Genomic DNA, 16,181 nt, shown 5'->3' on the forward strand with positions numbered 1-16,181 from the left:
CGACTTTTATTTTTTTCCCTGTACTCTAGTTCAAAGTTACAAGGGAAAGCACCATGTAGTGGAAACATGAAGAAGCAAGTCACGATCTAGTCAACTCAGCCACGTCTTAGCACTTCAGATCCTCTGCCAGGCACAGGGGGCCAGGGAGAATGACAGAGGGGGAAAGCTGGGAGAAAACACAGAGGCCGCTCTACTTCTCTGAGCGTCTTGGCCTTGTCCCACTTTGAGGGAGATCATGGTCCCTCTATACCATTACCAAATAGAGAGTTACTACCATAGACAAGTGTCAAACACTGTAAGAAAAAAGCTTACTTAAGGTAAACAGTACAATATACTCCATTTTGTGGCTCTGAAAGGGCAATGCTCTATTGATAGAAATTGCTAGGGACTTCATACCCTCTTTTGAGCTACACAGAAATAAGTCTTGGCACAGTAAGTCGCTAAGTACCTTTATGGAGGATACCCAAGTGAGAGGGGAGCTAGAACCATCTGTAAGATGACTCTATTTGTCACTTGCTAGGACAGAAAGCTCTGGTAGTGTAGTGGTTACAAATCGGGCTGTGAACCACAAGGTCAGTAGTTCAAAACTACCAGCTGCTCCACGGGAGAAAGATGAGGCTTTCTGCTTCCATAAAGATTTACAGCCTCGGAAACCCTGTTCGGGGTCGCTATGGGTCGGAACCGACTCGACGGCACAACGGGACAGAAAGCTACGCAGACTCAGTCAGGGACAGAGAAACAATGAGGGAAATGGCAAATATGGAGTCAGAGGACTTTGGACTCTGTAGTCTTATCTCTGCCACTTATGGTAGTGGTGGTGAGAAGGGGTGGTGAGTCTCAGTTTCTTTATCAATCAAATGGAAAACAGAAATAGTTCCTAACTCTTAGGTCACTGTTATGATCCATTTAAGTCAAGAATTTGTATGAAAGTGCTGACATATGTTATCTAGTCAAATATAATTTGCGTTGCTGTTGTTGGTTCGTGTATTTACATGTACATCCACTCCATCTTGAGCTAGCACTTACTTACTCTATCTACTGAGATAAAGATAGAGTTGGCAGGCCTTGTCCTTGTCTTAGTCTGGCTGTAGAGGGAGTGTGTTGACCACTAGGAAAGAAAGGGAAGTCCACCAACGAGCATAAAAGAGAGGTAACTAGTTCTCTTTAGCTACAACTCTGACCTTCTCTAGAGGAAGTAATGCATGGATTGAATCTTGATTGGAATATATATTATCTAATAAAAAAGAATATAAGGTGAAGAGAAGAAGACAGTTAAGAACAAAAACATTTGAGGACAGTGGAAGAGCCCTGGGAAAGTCAGAAAGAACCATGATAGAGTCCTTCAGGGGCCTGGTATGGTTGCAGTGTGGGATTATCACTGGTCCCAGTATGCATGGCAAGGCTGGAATGCAAGACAGGGGCTAGGTTACTAAGAGCCCGCTCACCATGCTATCCAAGGCCAACAGGATTAGAGGGGCAGGGACAGCAATTATGGTGATTAGGTTATTAGAAGCAGAATACACAGGATCTAACTGAGGATGTATGGGTAAAGGGACAAAGAGTTTTCTTAGATGGTGGCTGGGGGTCAGTCACTAAGCCAAGGATCAATCCTGAGAGGAGTTCCATTCCACGGAATTTCAGTTTAGAAGCATAAAACCGCTATGTGAATTCTGTCATTTTCTCCACTCACATGTCTTGTAATGTTACTAGGGCCTCAAGAGAAGTATACCTGAGCAGATTTAAGAATATGAATTTATAGTTATTAGTTGATATCTAGATAGTGATAGCCTGACCTTTACTGGGGCATAGTGGTTATGAGTCAGGCTGCTAACCTCAAGGTCAACAGTTCGAAACTACCAGCCATTCTGTGGGAGAAAGATGAGGTTTTCTGCTCCCATAAAGATTTACAGCCTCAGAAACCCTATACAGAGTTGCTATGAGTCGGCACTGACTCTACGACATGCTACCACCACCATCAAGATAGTACTATGCCATGACAGTAAATACCAACGAGAAAACACAAAATGAAGGCTTGATGGAATGTAGTATTGTCAACTGTTCCGATTACTGACTGAGCTGGACTGCCCCACAGATCTGATGGAGAGCCTCTACATTCTACTTCTAGAGGGATTTCTATCACTACCTAGAGCACAGGCAATTAATTAGATGACACATTAGATGGAAGTCCATGGGAGCCTCCAAATTTGGCATCTACACATATCTCTTGTCGCACTAGGAAACTTAAGAGGATTAGTGCTGTTACCGAGGCTACAATGGAATGAAAAATCTGCTTTTAATGACGTCTGCAATGGACACAGCCTGGAGCGCATGAACTTAGAAGGCACAGGTATGACTGCAAAAGAGAGCAGAGAACAAGTTCTCCAGAAGTCAGTCAAAGAATAACCCTTGCCCCCACATACAAACCCCAAACTTAATCGCTTTCTCCATAGACAAGATGGCACCCAGAGTACGAACTTCCAAAACAAATTCAAGCAAGTCTAACTTGATAGCTAACTGGGAGTGGGCCTGTGACTAGGTCCATGTAGTGACTCCTCTCTAGCTGAGACCACGGCAGAAATGTTCAAAGACTCCTGAGGGATGATGTCATCACTGTGGCAGCTGCTGACAGTCTTCTTTGCTGTGTTTCATTGTCCACAGCAAATCTTTTACCACCACTGATGTTGTGTTCTACCAGTCCCTCGCCACATGACAGTTGTGAGTTGTGGAGCTGGGCGTGACAGACAGACCTCACAGTTCAGAAGTAGTGGTAATAGATGTTTTTACGGGACTGAATGGCATTCAAGGGCAGCAAGTCCAAGTGATAGGTTTTCAATGGGGTGATAAGGCCTGAGTTAAGATGCAGTGTTCAACTTGTGCATAGGTTTTACTTGAAGAGTTTGTCTAAACTCCGTAATGAATTTGAATGTCTTTGAAAAATAAAAATATGCATACAATGTTAAAAACCCTCCCAAGGTCAGGTGTCCCGATTCCCTCAGGATTCTGGATCTGCGTTAGAAGTAACAGCGCCACCTAGAGTTTTGTTTTCCCTCTATCTTGAATCCCTGTGAACTACTGCTGCTGCTGTTTTCATGTTGGTAAGTGTTATGAGTTGGTTCTGACTCACAGCGACCTTGAATAGGGTTTCTGAGGCTTTAAATCTTTTGGGGAGCAAAATTCTCATCTTTCTTCTGCAGAATGGCTGGTGGGCTTGAACCATCAACCCTGTGTTTTGCAGTAAAGTGACGCTAGTAGGTGCCATCAAGTTGACTTCAACTCATGGCAACCCTGTATGACAGAGGAGAACTTTCCCCCTGAGTTCTGGGGTTTTTAGGGTGTCATTTTGGGGGGAGCAGATCACCAAGTCTTTCTCTCATGGAGCCACTGGGTGGCTGCCAATTGCCAGTCAAGTGTGTAATCACAGCACCACAGGGCTCATATCCATGACCCTTAGTGGGACAGAGAAAACCATGGACTGGGTACTATCGCATGGCTCCTGGAAACCCACAGGGGAACCAAATGACCACAGATTTTATCAGTAGTCATTTAAAAAAAGTCAATTCATTATTTAAACTTATAGCTATTCTTAATCCCAACTGGTTATCAGTTGGTGGTTGGTGGTTATGTGCCGTGGAGTCAGTTCCGACTCATAGTGACCCTGTACAGGGTTTCTGAGGCTGTAAATCTTTACAGGAGCAGAAAGCCTCATCTTTCTCCCATGGAACTGCTGACCTTGCAGTTTCGCAGCTCGATTCATAACCACTACGCTACCAGCGTTCCTTCAGTTAGTCATTGGAAACCCAAAGATGTACCCTATGAGTTCCTCTATAACACACAACCTGGAGTTGACTCAGGAGCAACTGACATTGTTTATTTTTCTCCCATAGCAACCATCATCTAATAGCTATCTGTTATTTCACTCTGTAACACCAATTATGTGTGACCATCTCTGTTGCTGTTAAGTGCTGTTGAGTTGGTTTCAACTCATATTGACCCTTAATGGAGGAGCAGCTGGTAGATTTGAACTGTCAGTCTCATGGTTTGCAGTCCAGCGCTGATCCTACAGCGCCACACTAGGAGTGGCAGAGGATTTATTTTCTGAGTCCAGACTTTCTTTGGGACAGGGATTTCCTCTTACTCTCCCCTCAGGAGATTCATGCACAAATGTTTCTCCTTTCTATGAAATAAAGTAATAAAAAACCACCTTATTTCCCCATAAGGGTATATATTTTTTCTATCATACTAGTGGACATAATTCTATGATAATATGAAACAAATATATAAAAAAAAATTGGGGGTTCTCATTCACTCACTAAGTCGAGCAAGTCCCGACTCACATGGACCCCGTATAGGGTTTTCGAGGAGCGTGTGATGGATCTGAACCTCCAACCTTGTGGTTACATTTCAGTGCTTATCCTACAGTACCACACCAGAACTCCATAGTGACCCTATAAAATATTTCCAAGGCTGTAAATCTTTATGGGAGCAAGTAGTCTCACCCTTCTCCATGGAGCAGCCAGGGGCTCTTGAAGTGCCACCCTGTGGTTACCAGTCCTGGCTTATCTACAGCACCAACAGGGCTCCTTGGTTGGTTTTTGGTTTTGGCTAGATCGTTGTAACACCAAGATTAACGCTCCCTGAAGAACTAGATGCAAGTAAAAATAAAACTGGTCAGAACCTTTCGACATCACTAAATATGTTACTATGAGCCCTTTGGGAAAAACTAATTTTTATAAACATCCAATACTGTTGGGTGCCGCCAAATCAGTTCCAATCATAGTGACATTGTATAGGGTTTCCGAGGAACAGTTCGTGGTCAGCAGTCCAGTGCTTATTCTAGAGCGCCACTCCAGGACACTCGCAGCACTGCGAGCATCAGAGAACAAGGAGACCTCTCTAGTGAGCAAGACATCTAATACTGACCCAATTTTCAATCAGTGTCAAATGACTGGCTTTAATCCAACAAGAGCCCACCTTGATACATTCACCTGTATGGACCACTAACTCTTCCCGGCTCCTAGTCTCTCTTGCCATTGTGATGATCACACACGGCTCAAAGAAGCTTGCAGACATCGCAATCTAAGCACACGATGAGAATATATATTTTGTTACAGTAACATGTAACACACAGCAGTTTAACAATCACGCCAGAGTTCAGCGGCACGTAAAAGTGTTTGTTTCCCCCCACCTTTGATTTGATCTTATGTTTATTGTGACCAGATTCCTCTCAGTGCCTGCTTCCTAGAGCCTGCATGGTATTTTGTTGTTAAAGGTAGAGAGGAGTGAGGGGGAAAGAAGAAAGGTGACTAGATGCAAGTGACTTATCATCAAAGTATGAGGAAAGCTAGTTACTTGGCTAAATAAAAATATCACAGTGATTTGTAATATAAGAATAAAATGAACTCACTGGGTCTCAAGAGGTGCGCCATATGATCTTTTCAAAAGGTAGCTTGCCAATTTAATTGAGGTAGGAGTTATTTAATTTTTTTACAGGTATAGTTTTCAATAAAACTACATATGCCTATAATACTGCAATGGCAGATGTGTCTCGATTATTAGAGATGGGCTCAAGGGAATATATACAATGGATCTTGAAATCTGTAAGCAGCTGTTGGGGGGGGGGCTTGAGATGATGGGGGAGGGCATTGTACCACACACACATGTTCCTTAAGTGCAGCAATGTTTTGTTATTTTACTGCAGGTGTATTACGGATGAAATTTAATAACTTACTATATACAACACCAATAAAACCAAAAAGATTCAGTGCCCCGCTGTTCATTGCTGCGGTACAAATGAGCTTGGATCATTGTGTGTGTATGCACACGATGACCCACGTATCCCGAGCTCCAGAGGATGGTCACCAATGGAAAACCTCAAGGATGCTCTTTGCTCATTATTTTTTTATAACTGAATTGTCCTTGTTCCCAATGCACACAAATGTGGCTTTAAGGTGGCCAGAAAATGGGCTATAGGCAGTAATTTTTCAAAACCACAGAGCCTTAAATGGAAGATGTCTTTTGAAAATTAAGGCAAGTGGAAATAGGGATCTATGTTTTTGTTGTTAAAGTGATGTTAAGTCCGTTCTGACTCACAGTGACCCTGTAAAGGGTTTTGGAGGAGCAGCTGGTAGGTTTGAACCACTGACCTTGTGGTTAGCAGTCCAGTGCTTATCATGCAGGGCCACACCAAGACTCCAAGGGCTGTATGTCATTGTTGTTGCTAAGTGTTGTCAGGTCAGTTCTGATTCATAGTGACTCTGTATATGGTTTCCAAGGAAGAGTTATGGGTTTGAACTGCTGACCTGTGGTTCACAGTCCAATGCTGATCCTACAGCACTACACCAGGAGTCCAAAGGGATACATGGCGTTGTTGTGAAGTGCTGTCAAGTTGGTTCCGACTCATAGCAACCCTGTCTAGGGTTTCCAAGGAGTGGCTCATGAGTTTGAACTGCCGACTTTTTGAACTACAGACCTTGCGACTCTGTACTTTATCCTACAGAGCCACACCAGGACTCCAAAGGGATATATGTTGTTGTTAAGTGCCGTCGAGTTGGTTCCAACCCATAACAACCCTGGATAGGGTTTCCGAGGAGCGGCTGGTGAGCTTGAACCGCCAACCTTGCAATTCAAACAGCTTTGCAGTCTGGCGCATTAATCCACAGCACCACATGATAGGGTTCATTAAATACCATCAGAATGTTGCAGTGGTAATACATTTTATTTAACGAAATCTGTAAAATGTCCAGCTTAAAATGCTGCCTGACCCAGTCACCCATAGCTTGACTTATTTCTTTATCAAGTACAAGAAATAACTAACTAAAATAAGTGCCATACTATGGGAGAAAAAAAGTGTGTGTTAGAAATGCTAAATCAGATGCAACTAAGTAAACATCCTTGCTGGTTCTCTCCTCACCATGAAACTACTTCTGTTAGACAATAAATACCACATTGAACAGAAGAGGTCCACATTTCAAGCAACTCAGTTTTGTGAATCTGTGAGTGGAAGCTTATATAAGCACACCCACATAAACATTCAAAACACACACATGCTTTTTCAAAGAATGGGTTTCTTCGAGTCAAAGCAGGTTATCAATACCAGGCACAACACAGGCTCAGGGATATCTGTGGTTTCAAAAGTGTCTATTTCACAAAAACTCCGAGTGTTCCACGGACTTCAGGTTACAGAGTTTTATTGACATCTTTGTGTGTTCCCCACATTTCTGACTTGGGCTTCTATGCAAAGACTTACAATGGACTATTCCTCAAAGTCAAGCATGATCCCAGACAAAGGAAAAAGCATTGCGGCTCTGAATTGCGAACATGCGACTTTTCTTTAATTTGTGGACTATACTGATATCCCGATATTCAAATATACTTCAACATTAGTTCTTATCAGATACACCTCAGTGCTAAATTATTTCTCTTTAGTCATCATTAATCGATCCCATCCTTTCACTTCATGTATCAAAAATACAAAGATGAAGACCTGCAGACCTAATTGCTAGTTGTTATTAAGCGGTATCAGTAGATTCTGACTCATAGCGATCCTGTACAGGGCTTCTGAGGAGCAGCTGGTGGGTTTGAACTGCCGACCTTAAGATTCACAGAGCAGTGCTGATCGCACAGCGCCAACATTTCTGTTATCAGCCAAGCACTTAACCACTGGGTCACCAGTCCTCCTTCGTTTCTTTGGTGGTGTCTTATACATCATTTCAAGGCAATTTCAATGACCTTTTATGATCTAGCTGCCCTGAACTATTTTATAAAATTCTCCTGGGCTTCCAATACATATTCTGTCATTCCATGTACTTCACAAGTGGGTTAAACGTCACAATAAGAAATTACTGGGTCACACTGAAGAAGCTAACAGTGTTATTAGGGACTTTTGCTCTATGCTGTTCCTGTGGTTTGGGAACAACAAACAACATGATCTACAATGAAACTAAACTCCTGCAGCAGTAAACCACGTTCTGCCTGCACTGTGCATAAAGCAAGGCCAGAACGTACTCTGTACGTATTTAAGAGTGTTCATGCTGTTGCTAAATGTGAATTGGCATATTCTATTCCAGCCTTTTCACAGGAAGTCCTCTTTGGCTTTCATGAAATCGCACATGCTAATTCTGAAGATGCTACATAATATTCAGAGTAGATTAGATGTTCTATAGTTAACAAATCCAAAGGCTGGGCATCCAGGAGCTTTGTGACCCCGTGCTGTCAAACCCCAATGCCATCCTGGCAAGACCTATTCCAGTCATTTCTAACAGGACCCAAGTTCACCTTGTGCTAACCCCTCCACCTGGCTGTCTTCAGACAGTTCCATCCAATGCAACACACATGTACTGAGAGACTAGGAACCAGGACAGGTCTGGTTTTCTAGGTGGGATCTGATATAAATGGTTTTCTAGGTGGGATCTGATATAAATGGTTTTCTAGGTGGGATCTGATATAAACCTCTGAGTCAGAAAACTCCACAATGGCTTTGGGGAGCATGATGAAACGAAATGGACAAAACACTGGCTTTGACACCAGATCTTTTCTAATTCAATGCCTGGCTCTGAAACTTACAAGGTGCATGATCTTGAATCTGCTTCCATAGACATTACAATAGGTTGTCTTGTTGTTGAGTGCCATCAGGTCAGTTCTGACTCATAGCGACCCCATATAGAATTTCCAAGGATATAAATCTTTGTGGGAGCAGGATCATACTCCTGTGGAGCAGCTTGTGGGCTGGAGATGTCTACCTTTTGGTTAGTAGTTCAGTGATTATTCTACAGAGCCACCACACTCCAAAAGATTGTCCAGTCTAGATTAATTTTTGTTGTCCTGTAAGTTAACTTTTAGAAATTCATACATCTATATATTCATTCATCAACTACACCTGGACATTGGAAGGTGCAGTGCCAGGATTGGTTCTTCCTTCTAGCTGATTCGTGAGAATGCAACTTCCCAGGAAATCACAGCAACCCATGAGGGTCTGTCAGTCCATAAGTCACTGATGGACAACCTGGTAAGGCACCTAATAGTAGTTAAGAGAATACAGTGAGGTAGCACGAGACTCCAGGGCTCATTGCAAAATTAGTCTAACTGTCAGGGGCCTAGAAAGTCTCAAAAATTCCAAATTTTAACAAAAACTACTAGTTTAATCTGCAAGATAACATATCTACCGGTATCTCCTACCTTCTACCATGAATGGTTTTCTAACCATTAGCCAGAGCTGTAACTTTTTTTCTTATCAGTATGCCAGAAATCCAAACAATGGTTGAATGCCTCCAAGCATCTTCTAGGCAAGCACACATGTTAAAAACAAGGATTATTAAAGTGAGCCTTGTCTATGTAGGGTGCATTCAAAATTGACAGTGTTAAAAGGAGCCATGAATGCCAGCTCTTCTCCTCAACAGAATGGCTGCTATCAATGTAGAAGGAGCAGTGGATTTTCTTTTCTATTTTTTTTTTTTTTTTAAATCACCATTTGAAACCTTCTATTAAAACAACTGATTCAGGCAAGAATCATGAATGCAAGTTAAGCTGCCGGGTCAAAGGTTGTTGGGGAACAGGGAAATTTCCCAGTGTCAAAGCACCAACATCATGGTTACTGACTAATTATCACGAGGAAACGTCCACCTTTAGCAATGTCAATTAAAGCTCAAATCCCCAACGTTAGGGTGACTTGATATGATACACCTCCAGAAGAAATGAAGTGCTCAGCATCATTCAGTAAGTATTTGGGCTGAGGATGTTTCATCCAAGTCTGAATAAGCTTTTAGATTTAATTTCCAACTGTTAGGCAAGACGAGTGACAGAAGAAGAACTTGAACAGTGCCATCCAGAAATAATCGAGACAATTCTATAAAGGGGGATATTTTACAGGACAACTGACTTGGACTTTTCAAGTCAGAACCATTAAAAAGAAGTAAAAAGAAAGGAAGGAACCAGTCTAGATTAAAAAGATGTTAAAGAGTGCAAGCAAATGCAGGTTTCAATGACAGTTCTGGAAAGGGAGGCAGAAAACTATTGAAGACTTTATCATGGTGTTGGACAATTGCAGAAACTTGAATTATGGACTGGGTATTAGATAAGGAAAACAATGTTAATTTCTTTAGGTGTGATAACTATATTTTAGTTACATATTATTGCTGGTGTTAAGTGCCATCGAATCAGTTCCAATCTTAGGGATGCTGTATAGGGTTTCTGAGGCGCAGCTGGTAGGTTTGAACTGCCAACTTTGTGGTTCATAGTCCAGTGCTGAACCTACAGTACAGAACCACATCATGAGTTCATAGAGGCAAATATTTTTATTTTTAGGAGATGCCTATTGAAACATCTAAAAGTGAAATTATATCTGACACTTTTAAATGTTGTTGTTGTGTGCCTTGGAGTTGGTTCCGACTCATAGCGACCCTGTACAGGGTTTTCAAGGCTGTAAATCTTTACGGGTGCAGAAAGCCTCATCTTTCTCCCACCGAACATCTGGTAGTTTAGAACTGCTGACCTTGAGGTTAGCAGCCCAATTCGTAACCACTATACTACCAGAGCTCCTGTGTTGTTGTTAAGTGCCATCGAGTCGATTCTGACCCTGAGAGACCCTGTTTAGAGTTTCTGAGGAGCAGCTGGTGAGATTGAACCGCCGATCTTGCAGTTCAAATGGCTTTACAGTCTGGCGCATTAACCCTCAGCGCTACACCAGAGCTCCTTAGTTCACTTAAAAAAACAAAACAAAACAAAACACTTATATCTGAGGGGGCTTCAAAAGGTTCATGGAAAAATGGAACAAAAAGATTTTTCCCCATGCACTTTTTGTCACCCCCATATATGAGTATTCATATAGATGAGATGCATATAAACCACGTAACAACTACCAACAACTGTTCAATCTAAGTGGTAGGTATACAACATTTTATTTTAATACTGCTTCAACTTTACTATACGTTTAGAATTTTCCATAACAAAAAGCTAGGAATAAAATAAAACGAATGAGGATTGTCTCTCCCTGTAAAATGCAGAAGGCTGCTAGGGGAGACTGTTTTCTCCTCAGTCCCTCACTTAGCACTTGGTTGAGGTCCAGTAAATGCCTGCTCACCAGTGCAAGGGAAGCACTGGTACCCTTGGGAGAGTGCAGGTCGCTGCTGAGAGGGGAACACAATGCAGCAATACCTCAAATCAATCAAGCTACTGTCTTCAAACAGTGCTCTGGAACTCCGGGACATTGGAAACCATTGTGGTTTTAAATATTTTGTCCCACTGTCTGACCTGTTGTTCAACCGCATCCTGAGAATCACAGACCATCTATGATTTCCAGCAATCAAAACTTTCAGGACATGCAGCCCCAGACCAGTGAACACACCAGGGCAGTGCTGCGCTCAGCTGCTCAGTCCCGATCTTCAGAAGGAAGAGCTTAAAAAGACATTCTTTGAAACAAAGTATGGTTTTCATAGCAATTAAAAAGAAGTTCCCTCTGTGCTCCTCCTACATCTGGCATTCAGATTGTACCCCAAGATGATTTCCAAAAGTGATGGTGGAGAACTAAATATTAGGTGCAGGACCACAGGCTACATAAAGTAGACCTAGCTCCAGCTCTCCTGGAGTTTACAGAATCCGGGTAGAAAACGAACTCATCAGTACTGGCAGATTTTAAAAAGCACCAAGAAAGGAAAGAGAGGAATGCCAATGCAGCACCACAGGTCCCGGATGAGAGAGGGACAAATGCTCAGGAACTGAACTTATAATGGAGACCTGGTGGCACAATGATTAAGTACTTGGCTGCTAACCAAAAGGTCTGCAGTTCGAGCCCACCTGCGTCTCTGAAGAGAAAAGGTTTGGCAATCTGCTCCCATGAAGATTACAGCTTGGAAAACCCTGTAGGGGCCACTCGACTTTAGCACGCAGGTCAGAAACAGCTATGAGTCAGAAACAACTCGATGGCACACAGCAACAAGAAAAAAGATCAAAGCATACTATACCAAATGAAAATAAGAAATACATTTCTATTCACAAAGGGCCTAAAGAGCCATTTTCATAAGGAGAATGAAAAAGCTATCTATGTCTTCTTTGTTTATACACTTTTCATTTTGACTTTTGAGAAGAAAAATGTAAGAGTCTAAAGGTTTAGAAATGAGTAGTCTGACCCCTGGTGTAGTGCTGTAGGATCAGCACTGGAATGTAAACCACAAGGTCAGTAGTTCAAATCCATCAGCTGCTCCTTGTAATGTAAACTCATACTGATCCTATACAAGGTCAGAATGAGTCAGAACTGACCCAACAGCATTTAACAACAATTTGATTATCAGAAAAAACAAAAATGGTTAAAAGAAAAGTCCATTTTTAAATACACGACTTTGTTCATTATCAACTATAGGTTTACTTTTAATAAATCAAAAATGACTAGATTTATGAGCTAATAAGTAAGCTACAAATAAAGAAAGTCTGTTTCTTCTAATGATTCAAAGTTTCTGGAACTTAAAAATAAAATGCTACATTAGGCCCAATTCTTAAAGCCTGCCAGTTTGAAGATCTAATAAACACCAAATAACTTCATTAGAATAGTCCTTTTTGATTACTTGCTGAAAAAGTACTTGGATAAGTTTAAAGCCTCAAATTTCACTAGGCAGAGAAAACAAGATTTAGGACGATATGTTCAGCTAGGGAATTTTGTATAAAGGTTTCAAGGAATCTTACTTGCTTTTCAATGAATTCCTAATCTCCACTGCCTTTTAAATGAAGTACATACACACCATATTTCTACACACTGAATTATCAAGCTCAGATAAGACAATGAAATCTTTTGCAAGGTCAGTAACAATGCCAGATTTTGAACACACATCTTTTAGAAAGAGGTGATTCAGATATCCTCAAACCTAGCTAGCTGCACATTAGAACTGCCTGGGGAGTTTTGTAGAAAGTTCATACATCCAGACCCTAACTTATGAGATTCTAATTTGACTGGTCATTGTATCACACACACACACATATTATAATTTGCCCAAAAGATAACAATATAAAGCCAGGGTTGGAAACTAAGCGTTTTACTTGAGCTACATTCCAGAAAGCAAAAAAGTAAAGTTCCTGACAATCAATAATCAGTGATGAAATTTCATTTAAGGGCAGAGATTTCTGGCCTACTAAATAATCATTCTTTATGACATAATCATCTTGTTTGAAACTGATCACACTCAACCAACTCGAAACTGTTTGCGATGATCAAATATCCTATTCAAAAAGCACACGGGGCTAAAACTAAAATGACATGCTTTTCCTTCTTTCTTCTTCAATTATGCCCTGTAAGTATTGGCTATTGGCTACAGTATTAAAGTTTGTGTATCCTGTGAAAAACTTTATTTCCACTCATTTTCATTTCTGTCAGACTTTCCATTATAAATTTTATTTTCTTTACCAGTAAAAGCAGTATGAGGTTGTTATTTGGCGAGAGCGTTTTTAAGTCTGGCTGTGATTTTGTATCCTCAATTTGATTTAAATTATTTTGGTCATATTTAGTGAAAAGCGAAAAAAAAAAAAAATTAATTAGGCCACTTTTGTTTGCCTATTGGTTCATTCTGCAAACCACTTCAAAGGTTTTGAAGCATCATCGTGCTTATTTTGGAAAATTTCAAGAGGACATGCATTAATAAATTTATATATTATCCCATTACTATTTTTAATGAAAACAATTTTGTTTTCCTGCTGAAACCTCCACATTTGAAAATCGTCACATGTCTAATACTATGAGCGTCTAGTCCTCAAGAGAAACATATGGAAATACATATATTTGCAGATATTTATTATATTTGTGATATATATGCATATATATTGGTCTGAAGTTTTTGGAAACAATATACATGTCAAAATAGTAATTCCTTCCTCTAGGCGAGCGGGCATTTCACTACCTGTTGCTACTTCCCTATTCCAAACAAAGGAGTGGGGACTGAAAAAAGCATGTTCACAAGTAACCAAGCTCATTCCTTGAAGTCCACACGATACATTGTTGGGACATGAGAAAACAGCCTTCGGAGCCCCTCTGAGGTAGCTCTCTAATGCAGTAAAAGGGAGAAGATAAAAGCTCTCCCTCCAGGAGTACCACTAACCTTGGCACCCGGGGGCAATCATTTCAGCTGTGATCTGCTATTTGGACTGGAAGCCCAAGATACGATATGGAGACTTTGCCTTTCTTTTTGGTTTGCCTAGCTGGTGTTGGGGACAGGGATTCAGAGAACAATAATACAGTGCAAGAGGAACGGACGCACACACTACTTGGAGCACCAGGGTCTGTTCTAGTCTCAAATTCACGAAAAGCAGAGATTTGCAACATGCACATTTCTAATCTTCAGCTTCTATTGCCTCACTCAGGGAAATTCCAGAATTTCGCTCTGGTATGTAGCCTTCAGTAATCACACTGTTTATGGATGCTGCTGAGACCATGCAAAGCACAGAGACACTCGATTCAGACAAGACTCGCAACACTGAAGCAGAAGTAGGAAAGAAGGAATTTCCACACTCAACAGCAACAGTAGGAGACTTTGGAGAAGAAAAGCTAAAGCGGCCACATCCAGATATACAACAAATATTACACCAAGACAAGAATGTCTTCAAAGGAGCCTCCCCAGGCCCAGAAATCCAGCCACCACAAGACAGACCAACACCTCTGCTCCACCCTCTGCCCCACTGCCACTTCTCACCTCACCTTGGGAGTTGCAAAAACAATAAACTTCAGTATCACCCAAGGGATGTGCTCCCAGCACGAGGAGGGAGGGTCCGAGTCCCTGCACACTCTCAGCCAGACTCGGGCAGGGTGACGCTTTCACAAGTTACAGGGCCTTGCGTTTAGTCAGCACAGGAAATCTTTGTGCCTGTGAGGAATCCAGCCAATTTCTATTAGTAAGAAAGGATACAGGGACAAGCAAGGAAGCTGCTTCTCCCAGTGACCAGAAACAAGAGTCCCGGAGAGACAGAGACCTCTACCATGACGATCTGGCAAAGGAAGGATGTTGTCGACTTCTTCTCCCTAAAACTCTAGTGATCTCTGCACTGATCCCCGAAACCAGACACACAGGAACAGGCCCTCTCGTGCAGAAATTGGGAGCTTTGCACCAGACACAGCACTCCGAGGCTCCTCGCCCCAGCTATCTGCCCCGAACATTTGTACTCACATTCCAAAGATGTTTCCGCTGCAATGCAATGGCTGTCAGTTTCTTTCCTGCAGAATTCTTTCCAAACAAACTGCCATCAACTACGTCCCCCGGCCTGTCAGCAGCAGTTCTCCACCAAGCCACTGTTCACCTCATCGCAACAAATCTTTTAGATGCCAAATATGACTGAATCAGTGGCTCCATCAAAGGAGCCAACTTCAAAAATGCAAATATACACAGGAGAAAAAAAAAGTCTCAACCAGAATCCCACCTTCAGTGACATAAATATCACTGACACGTAACAAAAACCTTTCTTCCCAGGTTCTATTTAATTACTGAAACTCATGTTTGCTTCCATGCAGCAGGGAGATAGTAAACAAGTTGTTTAAAGAGTCACAATGAGTTTTGTTGTTGTTTTATCCCATATCATTAAAGAAAATGGGAGGGTGCGAGGGTTCAAGAAAGCAAGCATCCCCTTTTCCAAAGAGAACTTACATTCTGTTCGGGTGAATAATGAGAGCAGAAAAGTCTTGAATATTAAAGAGGGTTGTTGAATTTTAAAGAGGGTTATTAAATAATTGTGTCAGGAATTTACCAAAGTCAGAAAGCAATGCACTTACAACAAGAAAAGTCTAAACATTTTTTTTTCCTTTTAAAATAAATATATGATTAATACCGACACTGAAGTTAAAAGAAACCTCCATAAAAACTCCCTTCTCTTGGAACAAAGCTTACACTTTAGGCCATTGGTAGTATTTTTAGAACCGGGCGCTCTCTGGAGGGTTAAAAGTACGCAAATGTAGAGTGCACAGAGACACAAACACACACATGCTACACCTTTGTATTACACTGGCATTTTATTATTTAATTAAAGTACTCTTATTTTTCTAGCTCGTGCATGCTTCCCTTGAGACGGCTTTGCTGTTAGCCTGCTGGCCTTGACTTCCAGCCAAAAACAATTCAGAAACAAAAAGGGACAACAAATCATATTTTCACAGACATTTTTATCCCTCAATACAACCCTGTTTTCACACAACATCATACAGCCTCTATGAAAACTATAATTTA

The 16,181-nt window shown here is 41.4% G+C and overlaps 1 protein-coding gene across 9 annotated transcripts in view; it reads right to left on the reverse strand.

Moving 5' to 3' along the window:
• TCF4 (transcription factor 4) overlaps nucleotides 1–16,181 on the reverse strand; it is a 450,711-nt gene that overhangs the window by 193,746 nt on the left and 240,784 nt on the right. The window contains exon 1 of one of the 9 annotated variants that reach the window (XM_006837510.1): nucleotides 15,135–15,297. The exons of the other annotated variants lie outside the window; for them this stretch is intronic. The gene's annotated coding sequence lies outside the window, so the exon portion shown is untranslated. Of the gene's footprint in view, nucleotides 1–15,134; nucleotides 15,298–16,181 lie in introns of those variants that run through there. 9 annotated transcript variants of the gene reach the window in all.

Source organism: Chrysochloris asiatica, unplaced genomic scaffold (genome assembly GCF_000296735.1).
Source record: "Chrysochloris asiatica unplaced genomic scaffold, ChrAsi1.0 scaffold00021, whole genome shotgun sequence".
Taxonomy (NCBI): Eukaryota; Metazoa; Chordata; class Mammalia; order Afrosoricida; family Chrysochloridae; genus Chrysochloris; species Chrysochloris asiatica.